The sequence below is a fragment of the Acinonyx jubatus genome, chromosome A2 (genome assembly GCF_027475565.1).
Source record: "Acinonyx jubatus isolate Ajub_Pintada_27869175 chromosome A2, VMU_Ajub_asm_v1.0, whole genome shotgun sequence".
NCBI classification, from domain to species: Eukaryota; Metazoa; Chordata; class Mammalia; order Carnivora; family Felidae; genus Acinonyx; species Acinonyx jubatus.
The window spans coordinates 30,390,309-30,405,871 of NC_069383.1; positions in this window are offsets into that span (position 1 = coordinate 30,390,309).

Here is a 15,563-nt window from a genome sequence, read left to right on the forward strand (position 1 = left end):
ACTTAAAAATCTATTCCCCTCTGGAAAGCTGTGCTCTGGCAAAATTGGAGAAGAAAATTTCTGTGATGAAGGTATAATGTGCTATATGATTCTGCTTATGGTTCAATATGAACCAATCTGACAATTGGATTTCTAATGATGGCTCCTAATTCCCTTCTATTCTCTCTTAGTTTTCCTTGGAATTCATCTTATTTTCTCTTGCCAAGTTTGAGACCAATTCAATTCAACTTCGTAAGATTCATTGAACATCTGCTATGTAGAATAGGTTGGGCTGGACACTGTGAAGAGCAGCAAATAAATAAATAAGTAAATAAACTAAACTATAATCCCTGCCTCAAGAAACTCATAGTGTAATTGGAGAGATCAGGCAAGTGGACATGGAATAGTTAACCAGTGCCTGGTACAGTTTCTGGCAGCTGAAGGTACTCATTAATGTGTGAATTGAATCAACAACACTGAAAATTTGTACAAGGCTGAATGCAAAAGTATGTGGTACAGATATGGGATTTCAGAGAAAGCAAGACATCAAAGCGGGCTGAAGTTTTGGCACATCATGGGAAAATTATACTTGTGGTGGGGCAGATTTTAATGAGAAAAAAATGAGAAGCATATTTCAGGTTAGGGTCATTATAAATAAGCCAAAGAGACAGGCATTAGCCGGGTGTGTGTTCACAGCAGGAAGGAGCCCGTTATGGTTGGAGAAGGTAGGACAGGGTCAGATAGAGGAGGGCTTTCTATGAATTTTGGACTTTATTCTGAGGCTGTGGAGAGCCCCACGTGGGTTTTTATCAGCAGGGCCGTATTTTTGAAGTCTACATTTGCATAGCACGGAGAAGAGGCTGAACAATGAAAATACTTGAAGACAGAACTGAACATAGCAGTATAAAGAACTGGATCATGACAACTTGAAGTACTATGTTTGCAGCATTGTTGGGAAGAAAGAAACCAAGCATGGAAGTTAAAAAAACAATGAGGTTCACAGATTACAAAGAGGCAATAAAGTCTGACTTCCTGATTTATAAGTCAGAAAGACCATTAAGAATACAGTGCCAGACACAGAAGAGAAAACTAGAAAGGAGAAATGTAAAGATTTTGTTTTGGATTCAAGTTTGAGATTGTCATGGCAAATTCAGGATGCTGTAAGTTTTTAAAGGAAAAGCTCAGGTTCAAGATAGTTGTTTGAAAACAGTTGGATTGTTTTCAGTCAACTCAGCAGTATTTTGTATCCTCACTGTCCTATGTTACTTAGGAAAAGAGTCCCCAGAATTTCCTTCTTATATGGTTTCAGGGTAGGTCATTCCATTGAGAGCCACTTTCATAAGTTCAGAAGGCTCAGGCCTCACTTCTTCCTAGAGCAGCTGTCATCTGGCTTCTCATTGGTGGCCTCACAACTGGGAGAAATCACTTGTAGATTTCTGGCCATCTCCCAGACTTCCTTCTGATTCTTCCAGCTCTAAGGATGTGTATGCTTGTCATTCCCTATATCTCAAAATTTCTACACTGGAGACCTCTTTCCTCATGAATTGTAACACAAAAGCATATTCTGGGTACAGAGATTATGGGCAATGACTTGACTGAGCTTTATTTGTGTGTGTGTTGAAGAAATAGAGTCAGTGAAAGACACAGGGAAGGAATGGTCAGAAAATTAAGAAAAAAAAATGAGCACACCTTGTAAGAGAGGCTACATAAGGGAAAATTGAGACATGATTTTTTTTATCAGGTAAAGGGGCAAAGCAAAGACAGTGAGATTGCACAAAGAGAAAAAGGTGTAGCGTTTGCCAGGGTGAGGGGTGACGTGCAGAAATTCAGCTTCAGTGTAATAGTATTCCCACACATTTCATTCCAGGGTCAGCTGGGACTGTGCTACCAAAATAGTGGGCCAGCGTGATGTTTGGTGGGTTGGTAAGATGATGAAGATCCCTAGAACTTGGTTACCACAAGAGCCAGAGTCTTCAAAGCACAGGGTTAATACAGGGCATCTATAGTACTGCCCCTGCAACAGAAAAGCAAATTGTTTGCTAGTTGGTCTAGAGGAGAAAGTTTTGCCAGATTTAATGATGGCATACTATTAACCACAGCGTGAACAACCATGCAAGTGGCAATGCTACCTGATTACATTTATGATAATCCACATAAATCTACATACATTGGCATAGACTACATAGGTGAATTAATTGGGAGAGGTGACAGAAACACCCACCCCCCCATCTTTGAAATTTGAAAGCGGCACAAATTTCTGAAGTATTATTGGTGATTTTCGATTTTTGAAGGGAGGGAGTATTCCAGCCATTTTCATTTGATCCTTCCTGCCTTATTGTCCTTACTACATAGATAAAAGAGCTGAAGTAGGTAAACTTCCTGTTGTTAAATGTATGATTTGTATTCAGAAACTATGTGTTAAGCACAAGTGAGTTGATAGACGCACTCAGTCCACTGTGAGATGGACTCTGATTTTCATTCCTTCCTCTGCATTATAAGAAAGAATTTCTGGCTTCTCAACTCCATTTAATGTAGGTCATTGACTTCTTGTGTCTTTATTCTGACTACCGGGCCACTGACTTAGAGAATTTCCCTGAATTTGTGTTAGCTCCTAGTCAGTCCAATAGTCTGAAAAGTCTAAATATTTCACTTTCTCCATTACACAGCCACACTAGTAAATGATTGCTGGTGCCTTTGGGCAACTCAAGAAGATTTACACAACCTCTAATGGTACTGTGGCAGAAACATGCTAGCTAAACTGGAAGGAATCTGGTCCTTTCATTTAAGGAGCTCGTGTTTACAAACTGGCTCAAGAATGGGGGTTATGTGACACATTGTGGCTCCATTGAGTCAATTAAAGTCAAGACTGTTCATAAGAATTAAAGATTAATGTGTTTTCCTTAGAGTGTAGACCGTGCAAATATATTTCTTTGAGGAGCACCATAATCAATTAGCTACTACCGAAGATCTCCTTAGGTTAAACTCTTTTGATTATAGCTCTAATCCTGCCATCCATGTTGACAATCACCTCCAGCTGTGCCAAAGGACCCCCGCATCAGGGAGCTCATTTCAGAGGGAGCATCTCTCAACATCATTGAGGGCTTGAAGTACCTTGAGCTTTTTAGGATGTAGGTCCTAAATGTAGGTCCATTCTTTACCAGTGTATTTTTCAATGTAAAAGTGAAGGTAGTGCATTCTGGGTAATTCCTTAAGACAGAGTTCATGGGTGGGTGAGTGGGTCACACATGATAAAACCATTCCAAATTCCTGTCTCCCAGCCTTTGAATCCATTCTTCTACAATAAACCAAAGACATTCTGGTATCTCAACTTTATTTAATCTGCATACTCACATATATAGAACAATGATTAAAACACAAATGGACATTGTAAGGTTTAAATAAATCTCAGGGTAAGGTTTGTGTATGGAAAAGCAAGGGTGGAATTGGAATCTGGAAAGTTTTACCTGTTATTTTAATTCTTCATTTTCAAAAATAGTAGAAATATCTGAAACAAACAAGTCAAAATATGAACATTTGTTGGATCTTAGTGGTGAGAATGTAGTGTTTGTTTATTTTTCCTACTTTCCAGTATTTTCAAAATATTTCATATTAAAAATATGTTAACATCTGAAACACTTGAGATGAAGCCAAAAGTGGCAAGCAAACATGTTTGTAGTATAGATCGCATTGCAAAACATTTGCTAAAGTTCAGAAAAGTGATTCTTAAAGGCCCTTAAAAAGAATTGATCACAAAAAAATTAACTTCTAAGAAGACAAAGACAAAAATAGATGAAATTTACCTTCTAATTTGAAATTTTTTGATGAAGAGATGCTAATTCTGCATGTTTCTTTGAGTGGTTAGGTAGATCAAACTTGTCATTAGGATGATTTTCTTCATTCACTCCTAGAGACCAGAAGTTTTCCCTAGGAATGCTCTTCTCCTTTATATTAAAGGCTAGGAAAGGCTAAAGCTAAAATAATAGTAATAACAATAAGTCTGATGCCACAGTTCCCTGAAGAACCAACTAGGAGCACATATATTTTGTTTATACACATTTCATCTGTGATGATTTTTCAGAGTGTAGGTTTTACTTATAAATGAACTTTAATATGATTATCTGCTTACATTCAACTGCCATGATCAGTGTGATTCTTTTTAATGATTTCAACTCAGAGAAATAAGTGTAGAAAATTGATGCTAAAAATGCCAGCTAATCCACAGCTATGCCCTGAGATTTTCTGTCTTTAATCTAGATAAAATAGCTCATAAAGAATAATCAAAAAGGAGAAGGAATAAGCTCCTAATGACCAGTTACAGAGGTAAAACAGGAGAATAGCTGAATAGAGTGTATAGGGCTATCTAGGGATACTTAGGTAGAATTGTGTGCTTTGGAGTAAAATGTGCTGAGCTCATACAACATATGAACAATTTGAGAAGAACATTCAAGGTCGCCTGAATGTATTCTATCCTCAAACAAACCATTGTTCTCTATCCAGCTATTCCTATCCACATGCCAATAGCAGAGGGAGTAGACAGGGATGGCCTGTGTGATCAACCTAAAACCTTGTCATTTAAAAAGTCTTTTCATGCATATTATTTTATTTAACTCTTCATCCGTCTGTGAAGTGGGCACAACTTCGTTTTAGAGATGCAGACATGAGGCTCAAAAGGCTGGATACATTTCCAAAGCCCACAGCCAGGTGTGGGGAGAGCCTGGCCTTCTGTTCTTTCCTTTAGATCTCACTGACTCTTCATTCTCCTTACTCTCTGTATGTGGTCTTGACCTTTCAATTTCAGGGTGATTGGGGAGGGTTTAAAGTAATTCCTGTTGGGAATACTTTACAAAACCCATAGCATGTTGACACCAACCTCTAGAGATTGTGTTTCATTACCAGGAATACTATTGGAGGTAGACAATTCTTTGACCCAAATAGATGCATATGGAAGATGTTAACCAGATGGGAGTCCATGCCACATGTTCTCACTTCTTTGTGGAGAAAAGATGATATCGACTCTGGTCTCTCCAAACACATTTAACATGTTTGATTTCTTTTTTTCCCCACTTAGGAGTAAAGTAACAAAACTATTGTAGGGGAAGCTTATTATTCATAGTCATATAGCATTTGTTGTCTCCATTATGCTGATGAATTAATTATCTATTGCTTCTTAACATTTTACCCCAAAACTTGGTGGTTTAAAACCACAATTATTATCTCATAGTTTCTGAGAGCTGCTCTTCCGGGTGGTTCTGGCTCAGGGTCTCTCGTGAAGGCGTGAGATGAGGATGCGGTCATCTGGAGGTATGAGTGGCAACACAGGATCTGCTTCCCAGTTGGTTCTCTCACATGTCTGGCAAGTTGATACTAGCTTTTGACTGGAGTCTCAGTTCTTCTCTGGGCCACTTCGCAGTGTGGTAGCCAGCTTGCCTCAGCAGCCGGTGACCCAAGAGAAAGTGAGAAAAAGCAAGAGAGAGCACCCAAGATTAAAGCTGCAATCTTTTTGTAATCTCATCTTGAAGTGATAGCCCATCACCATCACAAATTCAATTAATTAGAAGTGAGTCATTAAATGCAGCCCACACACAAGGGGAGGGAAAGTCAGCCCCACTTTTTAGAGAGAGAAGTATCAAAGAACTCATGGACACATCTTCAAAAACCACTGCAATGCCTCACTCTAATTCTTAGCTTTGCAGAAGAAAGCACATAAAATAGATTTATTTTTTTCAGCTGGTTCACATGCTGGTAAAACTGATATAAAACTCTCTTGCTATTCCTGACCCTTCAATGATAGTCTCTTCTATTTTCTTTGCTGCCCCTCATCCTCTGCCTGAAAATGTTGGCGAGTCCCAGCTGTTCACGTCTTCTTCATGTATGCGCTTACCTGCTAAGTACCATGGTGTATGAAGCACATTTGTCTGCAACCTTGACCTCTCTCTGCAATTCCAGGGATGCTCCTCGACATCTCCACATGGCTCACAGGCATTCAATATGCCGTGGCTAAGAGAATTTTGATTCCCTGCTTTGCTCCTGGGCTTCTCTTTCTTAGTAAGTCCACCCAGTTGTCCAAGCTCTTCCTTGTCTTGTGTCTAGTCCACCAGCAGGTCCTGTTGCACTTTCTTCATGATCTTTCCTGCACCTACGGAATTTTCTTCATCCCCTTTGTTAACCATCTAGGTCAGGCTATGTGTCTTCCCATCTGGACTGCTCCAATAGCTACTAATGGGTTTTCTTACCTTTTCTCTGCCCTTGAGAGTATTCTCTGCAGTACAGAGAATATATGGTGGCACTGTGAAAATGAAATCAGTTCCTGTCACTCCTCTGTTTGAAACTCACTGTGGTTTTCTATTTCATTTAGAATAATAAACCCAAACTCTTTGCTCTTATAATTTTTTACAGATTTCTGCCCCTGCCCACTAGCCAGGCACACTGATTACACACACACACTCACACACACACACACACACACACACACTCAAACACACTCACTCACATGTAATATATGATTTGGTTAAAAAAGCATGTAACTGGAAATTCTACCTTATTTCAATTGTAACTAAAAAGAACACATGGTTTGAGTAGTAATTATGGGAAAGAATTGAACGAAATAACCCAAAGTCAGGAGTATCACTACAAAAGTGAAAGAGATTTTCTATTTGTGCATGTTATATCAAAAAACCCAAAACCAAACAAAAACAAAAGAACCCTCCCGTCCTCCCAAGAAAAAAACCATGAGGAGGAAGATTGGGATCAGTAAGCTGGGCATACCAGTAGGAAGCTCTAATTCAGTGAATGATAAGCTGATAAAGATGGTAATATAAGGGTTATTAATAAAGGTATATTCCATGTTAAAAATGCACAGTACTTAGGTATATTAACACACAATGTATGCACATGTGTAGATACATTTTGAACGTGTGTGTGTATGTGCATGCTGTGTGGGTGTGTATAATGTACATGTGTCTCAATGTGTTACTGTATTTGACTATATGCACATGTGTGTCTGTGTGTGCGGGCTTGTATGTGTATCTTGGTATGTCTCTGTGTAAGCAGGGACACCCCGATTGATAGGTAGATTGGGTAAAAGAGCGTTTTTGAGAATATTCAGGGGCCACAGATATTGTCTCTCTCAATATGGATGTTTCTCCAGAGATTCATTAAGTTGAAGTGAGCTCTTTGCAATTGCAAATATCCTGGGAGTTGCATCTGTCATCTGTATCTTCCTACGAGTTATTGCAATTAGACTGTGTTCCTCCTAGCATAGACTGACAATAATCAGAGGTAGGAAGGAGTGCAAGGGGCTCCAAAAAAGGAAACCCAGGGGGCACTGTGCTGTGTACACAGAGTTGTGTACAGCTGTATCTAACTGTATGCTTAAAGACCAAAGTGAGAGGTCCCTGAATGTTGAGATATCAGGCTTTGGAGTCAATACCTGGCGATCAATCCCAATTTTGCAACTTATTTGTTGAGTGACCCTATATACGTTATGTAACGTTTCTGTGCCTCTGCTTCTTTATAAACTGGAGAAGCTGAGTATATATTTTATAGGGTTTTCCTGATGATAAATGAAGTAATACATTTAGTGCACTTAAAAACTATGTCTGGCATATAGTCGGCATTTAATCAATATTTGCTAATTCTTCATATTGTTGTTATTTTCCCTCTCCTCTGGGACGATTCATGGACATGTTCAAGCAGAACATCTGATCTCCTTGGCAAATGGCACTTTCCTCCACTCACCTTGTATCAGAAATTGACAGCTTTCCTAGAATTTTCTCATGCTGCTGTCAATCATTACCGAGTCTCCTAGACTTTAACTCTATGTTCTTTAGGTCATCCAGTCCTTTCAGGTGCCTCTCTCAGCCATACCTTGTTGCTCACTTGAGTTACTGAAAAGGTTCCCTACTTGTTCTCCCAGCTTCCTTTTGTGCCTTTTTTCCAACTCATTCTTCAGCCTAAAGCAGCTAGAGTGATTTTTTTAAAAGTTTATTTACTTATTTTGAGAGAGAGAGAGAGAGAGAGAGAGAGAGAATCCCAAGCAAGCTCTGTGCTTTCCACACACAGCCCGACATGGGGCTCAATCACAAATTGTGAGATCATGACCTGAGCTGAACTCAAGAGTCAGGTGCTTAACTGACTGAGCCACACAGGCGTCCCTTAAGTAGGGTGATCTTTAAAAAAAATTTTTAACGTTTATTATTGAGAGACAGAGAGAGACAGACTGTGAGCAGGGGAGGGGCAGAGAGAGAGGGAGACACAGAATCTGAAGCAGGCTCCTGGCTCTGAGCTGTCAGCACAGAGCCCGAAGCAGGGCTCAAACCCACAAACTGAGAGATCATGACCTGAGCCAAAGTCGGACGCTTAACCGACTGAGCCACCCAGGTGCCCCGAGTAGGATGATCTTTAAAAAGTGTAAATTTCGGGGCACCTGGGTGGCTCAGTCGGTTGGGCGGCCGACTTCGGCTCAGGTCATAATCTCACAGTCCGTGAGTTCGAGCCCCGCGTCAGGCTCTGGGCTGACGGCTCAGAGCCTGAAGCCTGTTTCAGATTCTGTGTCTCCCTCTCTCTGACCCTCCCCTGTTCATGCCCTGTCTCTCCCTGTCTTCAAAATAAAATGTTAAAAAAAAAAAGTTAAAAAAAAATTGTAAATTTGATCATGTCCTCCTCTGCTCAAAATTCCTCATGGTTTCTTGTTGGACTGAGGACAAAATCCAAAGCCCTTAAGTGGAAGGGTCTCTGAATTCATCCATATCTGCCATAGCCATCTTCCCTCTGCAGTCACCCCACCACTCGCTCACCAGGGCTCAACCACTCAGGCCTTCTCACAGGTTTCCAAAAGCTGCAAGAGCTGTTTTATATTGTGGGATGCAATTTTGCTTCTAGGAATGTTTTTCTCCCCTTTGCAGATAATTCCCACTTCTCTGTTGGGCCCCCATAAATGTCACTTCCTCAAAGAGAATTTTGCTGAATTTTGAATCTTGACTGAGGACCTCTCTGCTAGCCTGTTTTAGTGCCCCATTATTTCCCGTTGCGGCACTAATTTCAATGATACCATATCCATGTGTTTCTTTGCTTAATGGTAGTCTTATCAACTAGATGCAAACACTGTAATGACAGGGATCATATTTGTCATCTCAGTGATGAAAACACAATAACACAAATGTTAGCAAGTCACAAGATGTTCCTAAACTTCTTACCTCGAAATCCAGAGTTGCATGCTATACTCAGATTTAGTACTATTCAATATTATTGTTGACAAATGGGAGATTCTGTTGGGCTAAATGCCCAGGCTTTGCAGTCAAACGTGGGTCTGAATTCCATCTTAATCGTTTACCAGTCCTGTGGCCTTGGGCAAGTTGCTTAACTTCCCTTGACCTACGATTCCTCACTTGGAAAGTGGTTATCTTAGTAACAACTCTAAAGTTGTTACAGAGAAATTGAAAGGAAGCGAATGGCTCGGCTTGTGTTGATTGCTTAATGAGTAAACGTTAGCGGTCATTTTCACAACAAGATGTTTATTCTGGCACTCAATTATGAAAGGGAAAGGAATAGGAATTAAGAGTGATAAACTGTTAATTTCTTTAAAATATCCAGAAAAATGTGGCCCCAAATCATATAGAGACCTGAGATAACAGACCCTAGAAGGGAAAAATTAAAACCCATGAAGTTTCCTGAAATCCAACTGATTGGCTCTTTACATTCCCAGGGCAAATGTACACGTGCTTCCCAGCCTGGAATGCTCTTCAAATTACTCTTCCTTCTACAGGGTCACACGTGTCTTTTCCTACAGACTCTTCCTTTACCATCATATTAAGCATTTCCCCTGCTCACCTCCTCTATCATCACCGTGTCTTTGCTGATCTGAACCCTGTATATTTTTTCCTAGAATACATGTCACTATGAACTTCGTATGCTTAATTATATTTCTACCTGTTTTGGAGTCCAAGTCAACAAGTAGACTATGAACACTGAAGGGTAGCAGAGCCCATCTCCCCAAAATACAGCTGTAGGAGTTCATGACCCCCCAAATATGCCACTTTGGTATTTTGATTACTTTGAGCTGTAGGTATGTGAACAACAGCAAATGCAGAGAGCCTTCCTCTGATTTCCCCTTATGTGTCTAGAACATGCAGGCAAACTTTGTCACAAATGATCATACTTTCTATCTATTCTTCTTTCCTCAATATCATTTACTGTCTGCTAAGAGACCTATATCACCTTTCTTCTTTTCCTATAAGGTGGTTGTTTAGTCCTGAATTCTAGGCCACCTCGGATGGTTATTCACTTTCCCTGGTATCTCTCGCCTGTATTTGAGGTATACATGTGAACGAACATGTTTGCTTTTCTCTTCGTAATCTGTTTTTGTTACAGGGGGTCTCAGACAAGAACTCAGAAGAATAGAAAATGTTTCTTTCCTCCCTTACGGGACCACCAAGGGCAGGACCTTGTTTTCAGTTTGTCCCCAGCACCCAGCATTATATGCCTAGAGCATATAATGTGCTCACAAAGAAAATGAATGAGAAGAACGGCCATCTCCACGGCCTGAGTTTCGTTATGCCCCTTTGCAGTCCTGTTTTCATCATAGGCGAGGTATAATGCAAAATCATTCCTTAAAAATGTCTCTTATTAGAAGCTCTCTTGAAATTTGTGTAATCTTAAACTCTGGGCAGGTTGCCTGGGTGGCTCAGTCGGTTGAGTGTCTGACTTTGGCTCAGGTCATGATCTCGCAGATTGTGAGTTCGAGCCCCACGTCGGGCTCTGTGCTGACAGCTCAGAGCCTGGAGCCTGCTTCGGATTCTGTGTCTCCCTCTCTCTGCCTCTCTCCTGCTTGTGTTCTCTCTCTCAAAAATATATAAACATTAAAACCAAACAAACTGTGGACATTATTATACAGTCCATTAAGGGAGCTTCAAACAACTTTCTGGAATTGCAACACACTGTTCAATATTCAGGATGCATTAACATCCCCCTTGAATGAGAGAACTTGCTTCCTTCCTCTTGGTGTCCCCAGTTCTCCACAGAGCGTCACATACAATGATTAACGTGACCCAGAGAACATAGGCATATGTATACTCTGTGATCCTTATGATTTACGGAATCCAGAGGAAGTGGTTTAGCCGCTTAAAATGTAGGAGGAGACAGGGTAGAAGTTCACAGATACACCTTGAAAGCAAGAATTTCAAACTCTTGGTGTCCTTTCTAATGTCATGGCAATAAAATACGGTAGTTTTCCACAATTCCACTATTGGGTATAATGACCTTCAAATTTAAAACAACTTTAGCCAAGAAATGGGTTAAATTTTAAGGAAACCTGTGTATTGTTTACTTACAAGTCACCTAAAAGGCACAGATCCTCCCTCCATACATTTGCATTTTCACGTGTGCTCTCCAGCTCACCCCTAACTTATTTCTTCCCTGTGCTAACGCAGGTTCAGGAAATCACATTAAACTTTAAACAAAAAATAATGCTGTTTGGTAATCCTAAGAATGCTGGTTTTTTTTTTTTTTAAGCTTATTTATTTACTTTGAGAGACAGAGAGTGTGTGAGCACATGTGAGGAAGGGGCAGAGAGAGAGAGAGAGAGAGAGAGAATCTCAAGCTGACTCTGTGCTCGGTGCAGAGCCTGATGAGGGCCCCGAGCAAACAAATTGTGAGATCAGTCCTGAGCCAAATCAAGAGTTGGAGGCTTAACCAACTGAGCCACCTGGACACCCCCTAAAAATGCTATTTTTGATCCCTCTTTTCAGAAAAATTTATTTAAAAGGCTAGATGGCTACATTATAATTTTGTACAGTGGAAGAAAAACAGACCCCAGAAGATACAATGTTACTGGCAAGAAAGTGTCCTTTCAAGAAGTTCCTCTGTTTCATTAGGTAGTGACGTAAATGGGACTCCACATTCTGCCTGTTTCCCTGGGTGTGTACCCCACCCTCCAACATTTTTCTTCTGAGTTTTATCTGAGACATAAAAGACATTTCATAATAGAACCACTACATAAGTTATAGAGTAATCTATGATAAAACACAGAAATGTACATACAAGACATTTCTTAAGAAATATTTCTATTTTATAGTGTATTTTATATTATTTTACATGTTTCTATTATGAAGAATGCATTGGACGCTTACACTCACTTATTTGTTTGGCTTTCTCTCTCTCTTTTAAATGTATTTATTTTTATTTTTGAGAGAGAGAGAGAGAGAGAGAGAGAGAGAGCACAAACAGGGGAGGAGAGTAAAGGGTGGGAGAGGGAGAGAATCTTAAGCAGGCTCCACATTTGGCACAGAGCCAAAACAGGCTCGCCCATGCCCCTGGGGTCATGACTTGAGCCCAAGTCAAGAGTTTGATGCTCAACGGGCAACTGAGTCACCCAGGAGCCCATTGTTTGACTCTCTCTGATATTGTAAAAGCCATTTGTTGAGGCTATGCTATAACACATTTTGGACATCAAGTATTTTTTTCTGCTATAAGAAGGGAAATGCAACTACTTAAAAACAAACAATAGTACTTTTAAAGACCATCTGTATTTAAATTTTGACTAGAGTAAGGAATTGTTATAGAAATATATCTAATTAGAATCAGAGATACTCGGACACATAAACTGAGACATTTATACCCTCACTTTTTGACTGATGGCCTTAACCTTATTCTCCTAAATTGAGTTTATTATAATCATTTTAGCATTCAGTCTAAAAGTATGTTGAGATACTTATAATTGGAGGCTCTAAGTGATGAGGGAAATGACTTGAATTAATTTCAGATAATCCTAGAAAATTCATAATCTATGTCTTATTAGACAGTAAATAACTGCGGTGTAATCGAACTAAATTCTCAGGATCTTTGCCAGGGAACTGAATAGTAGGTATGATAGCCAGAGAAACAGAGATTATGTTAAATTTGTCTGGTTTTTCAAACTCTGTATCTTCCAAACTCTGTATCAGGTTTCTCTGGTCACAAATGGATCCATTTCTTTTAGTCTCTCATTAATGGGCCCATATATCCTTGGATGAATAAAATATTTTGTTTTGGACACTAGTTGAGCCATCTGATATTATATATATATGTCTCTTTTTCAAAATATACTGTGATTTTTTTTATATTAGGGTTTACCTGCTGTATATTCCTACTTTGGAAAAAAAACAGACATGAGAATTTTTACCCTTCATTATCATCTTCAGTAGGATTTGACCATGATTAACCATATGTAATATCAAATTTTCATTACATTTCTTTTTAATCATAATTTTGACTTAAGTTTTCATGGAAAAGAATGGGCACAATGTTAATACTTATGATGACTAACACATTTACCTATGGCGAAGTAGGAAAGGAAAGAGTGAGATGGACAGTAAAGAGATATTATTAATAGCCCAATGTTATTTTGGAACATAAAACAAGCAAACGATGAAGCCCAAAGAAGAAGTTTTATGACAAGTAGTTATATCCCAAGTACCATTTTAAAAGGTACATTAAATTTTCTACAGTTCTATATAAATCAAATGTCTGTGTTTACACCTTTATTGAAGCTCTGTATTTTATTAGGAACAAATAAAAACTATCAACGACCTGCAGAAAAATTTTGGAATTCTTTGTGAAGATGTGAAACTCCAAGGATATTTTAAATTATATCATCTTAATTTGGGATACTGAATTATACAGTTATGTTGCCAATCCAAATCTCTCTGCACCTTATTTCACATGCCAATGGACACTTTATAGCCATCCTCTGGGATTTTTGCCTACAAGAATCTGAGGAAAATATAAAAGATAATGAAAGATGGGAACTGTGGTTATTGACCTGAATTCCAAAACATTTCTGTTCCATTATTATATGCCTCCGGGAGATGAGTTATGGGCCAATGAGATGCCACAGTCATCACCACAGCCCTGATCAACAGCCTTGAACATTTTGGCAGGCCTTGTTCAAAAAGGGAAGCAAGTGAGAGATAATGGATGTCCTAACACATCATTATTTTTGTTACTGGAAAATTATCTCAATGTGTATGCCATGCTATGGGGTTGTTGGAAAAATCTTTGTCAACTAGGACACTGATATATTTCCCAGCTAGGTTTCATTTTTATTGTAATTCACCAATAGTCAATCAGGATTAGCTATTAGTAGCATGCTTTTCAAGATAAGAGAAATTTAGAACAATGAAAATGGGAAGAAACAGTGATTGTCTTTGATAATGACATTGCAACCAACACAGCATGGTTATAACCAGGCTTCTTCCTGCCCCCATTTTATTTAAGTTCTGTTTTACACTAGAAAAACAAAAGTCATCTATATTTCTACAAAAGGGAACTTTATCCAGAAATACATGATTTAATTCAAAAATTTATACTACCTGAATAGGAATTTTCAGAGCCATCATTTTTCAGTGTTAAAGTTTTCTCAACAGAAATTCGGATAATATAATTACTTAATGGACTGATACATATAAAGTCATGAGCATAGTGCCTGGTATATATTTAGAACACAGTAGAAGTTCGCAGTCATTATTACTGTTGTTATCTTTTCATGGTGGCTATAATCATAATTGCTTACTGTTCATTGTGAACTTACAGAAGAAAGAAACTGTGTATTGGAAAGGACACCTTCGGGTTTAACTTCTGTGGCTTGTCCATTGGTTCCTTACCAGGTGGCTGGGAATAAAAATAATGCTCATGAAGTCCAGATAAGTCGTATGGAAACCTGTGATGAGCATGACATTTTTACTTTTTAAAATTTTATATCCAGTGCCTCTGGTTTGGAAATTCAACAGATTCATCTTGCCAAGGTCAAGGTTCATGCTTTGGCTCTTTCAAATCTCTTTCCCATTTCTCAGTACCAGAATATAGAACTGGTACTATAGAACTGGCTCTTTTAGAGTTTTGTTCTCTGTTGTACAGGGAGCCCAGGAGATCTCTGAGCAATTTGTCTAGGCCTGAATAGTAAAAACTGATCATAGATTAAGATAATACCTTTTGGTGTTATGATTTGTAGCTCTAACAAAGCTCTAACTTGATTAAAGTCAAAAAGGCTTTGAATTTAGAATCAAAGCCCAAAGATGCCTCTCTACCACCTTGTAGCCCGTGTCAACACCCACATCTTTGTTCTAGGGTTCCTCTAAATCTCTTTCCACATCTTTGATACTCTTGCTTCAATACCCTTCTTCAGCCCGGCTCATTCCTTGGAACTGACACAGACCACCTGGGCCCACCTTTTTGGTGAGTGCTGCTAATTACAGACTCACCTTCCTTTCTAGACCTGCTGTTCTTATTGTCAGAGTGTCTCTCAGATATTTCAAGGGGATTAAGCGGATGAATGAATTTGGGGAGGGGCAGTAGGATTCACAACAGTGTTATGTGAGACTCTTCCTGCAAAGCTATTTCAATAGTTTTCTTTATAATCTGGGGCGATGGTAGGAAGGGCAGAGTGCAAACTTGGGGAAGTCTAGTTTTTTACCATGCTCACATCATAAATGTGAAGTTCTGCCCCTTATCTTGTTTTGTTTTGCCTTGCCTTGTTTTCTACTCTCTCTCCAAGCAGGCAGGTAGGGATTCATGTGCCCTTCCCTGCATCCCCATAGAAAGAGGACCATGGC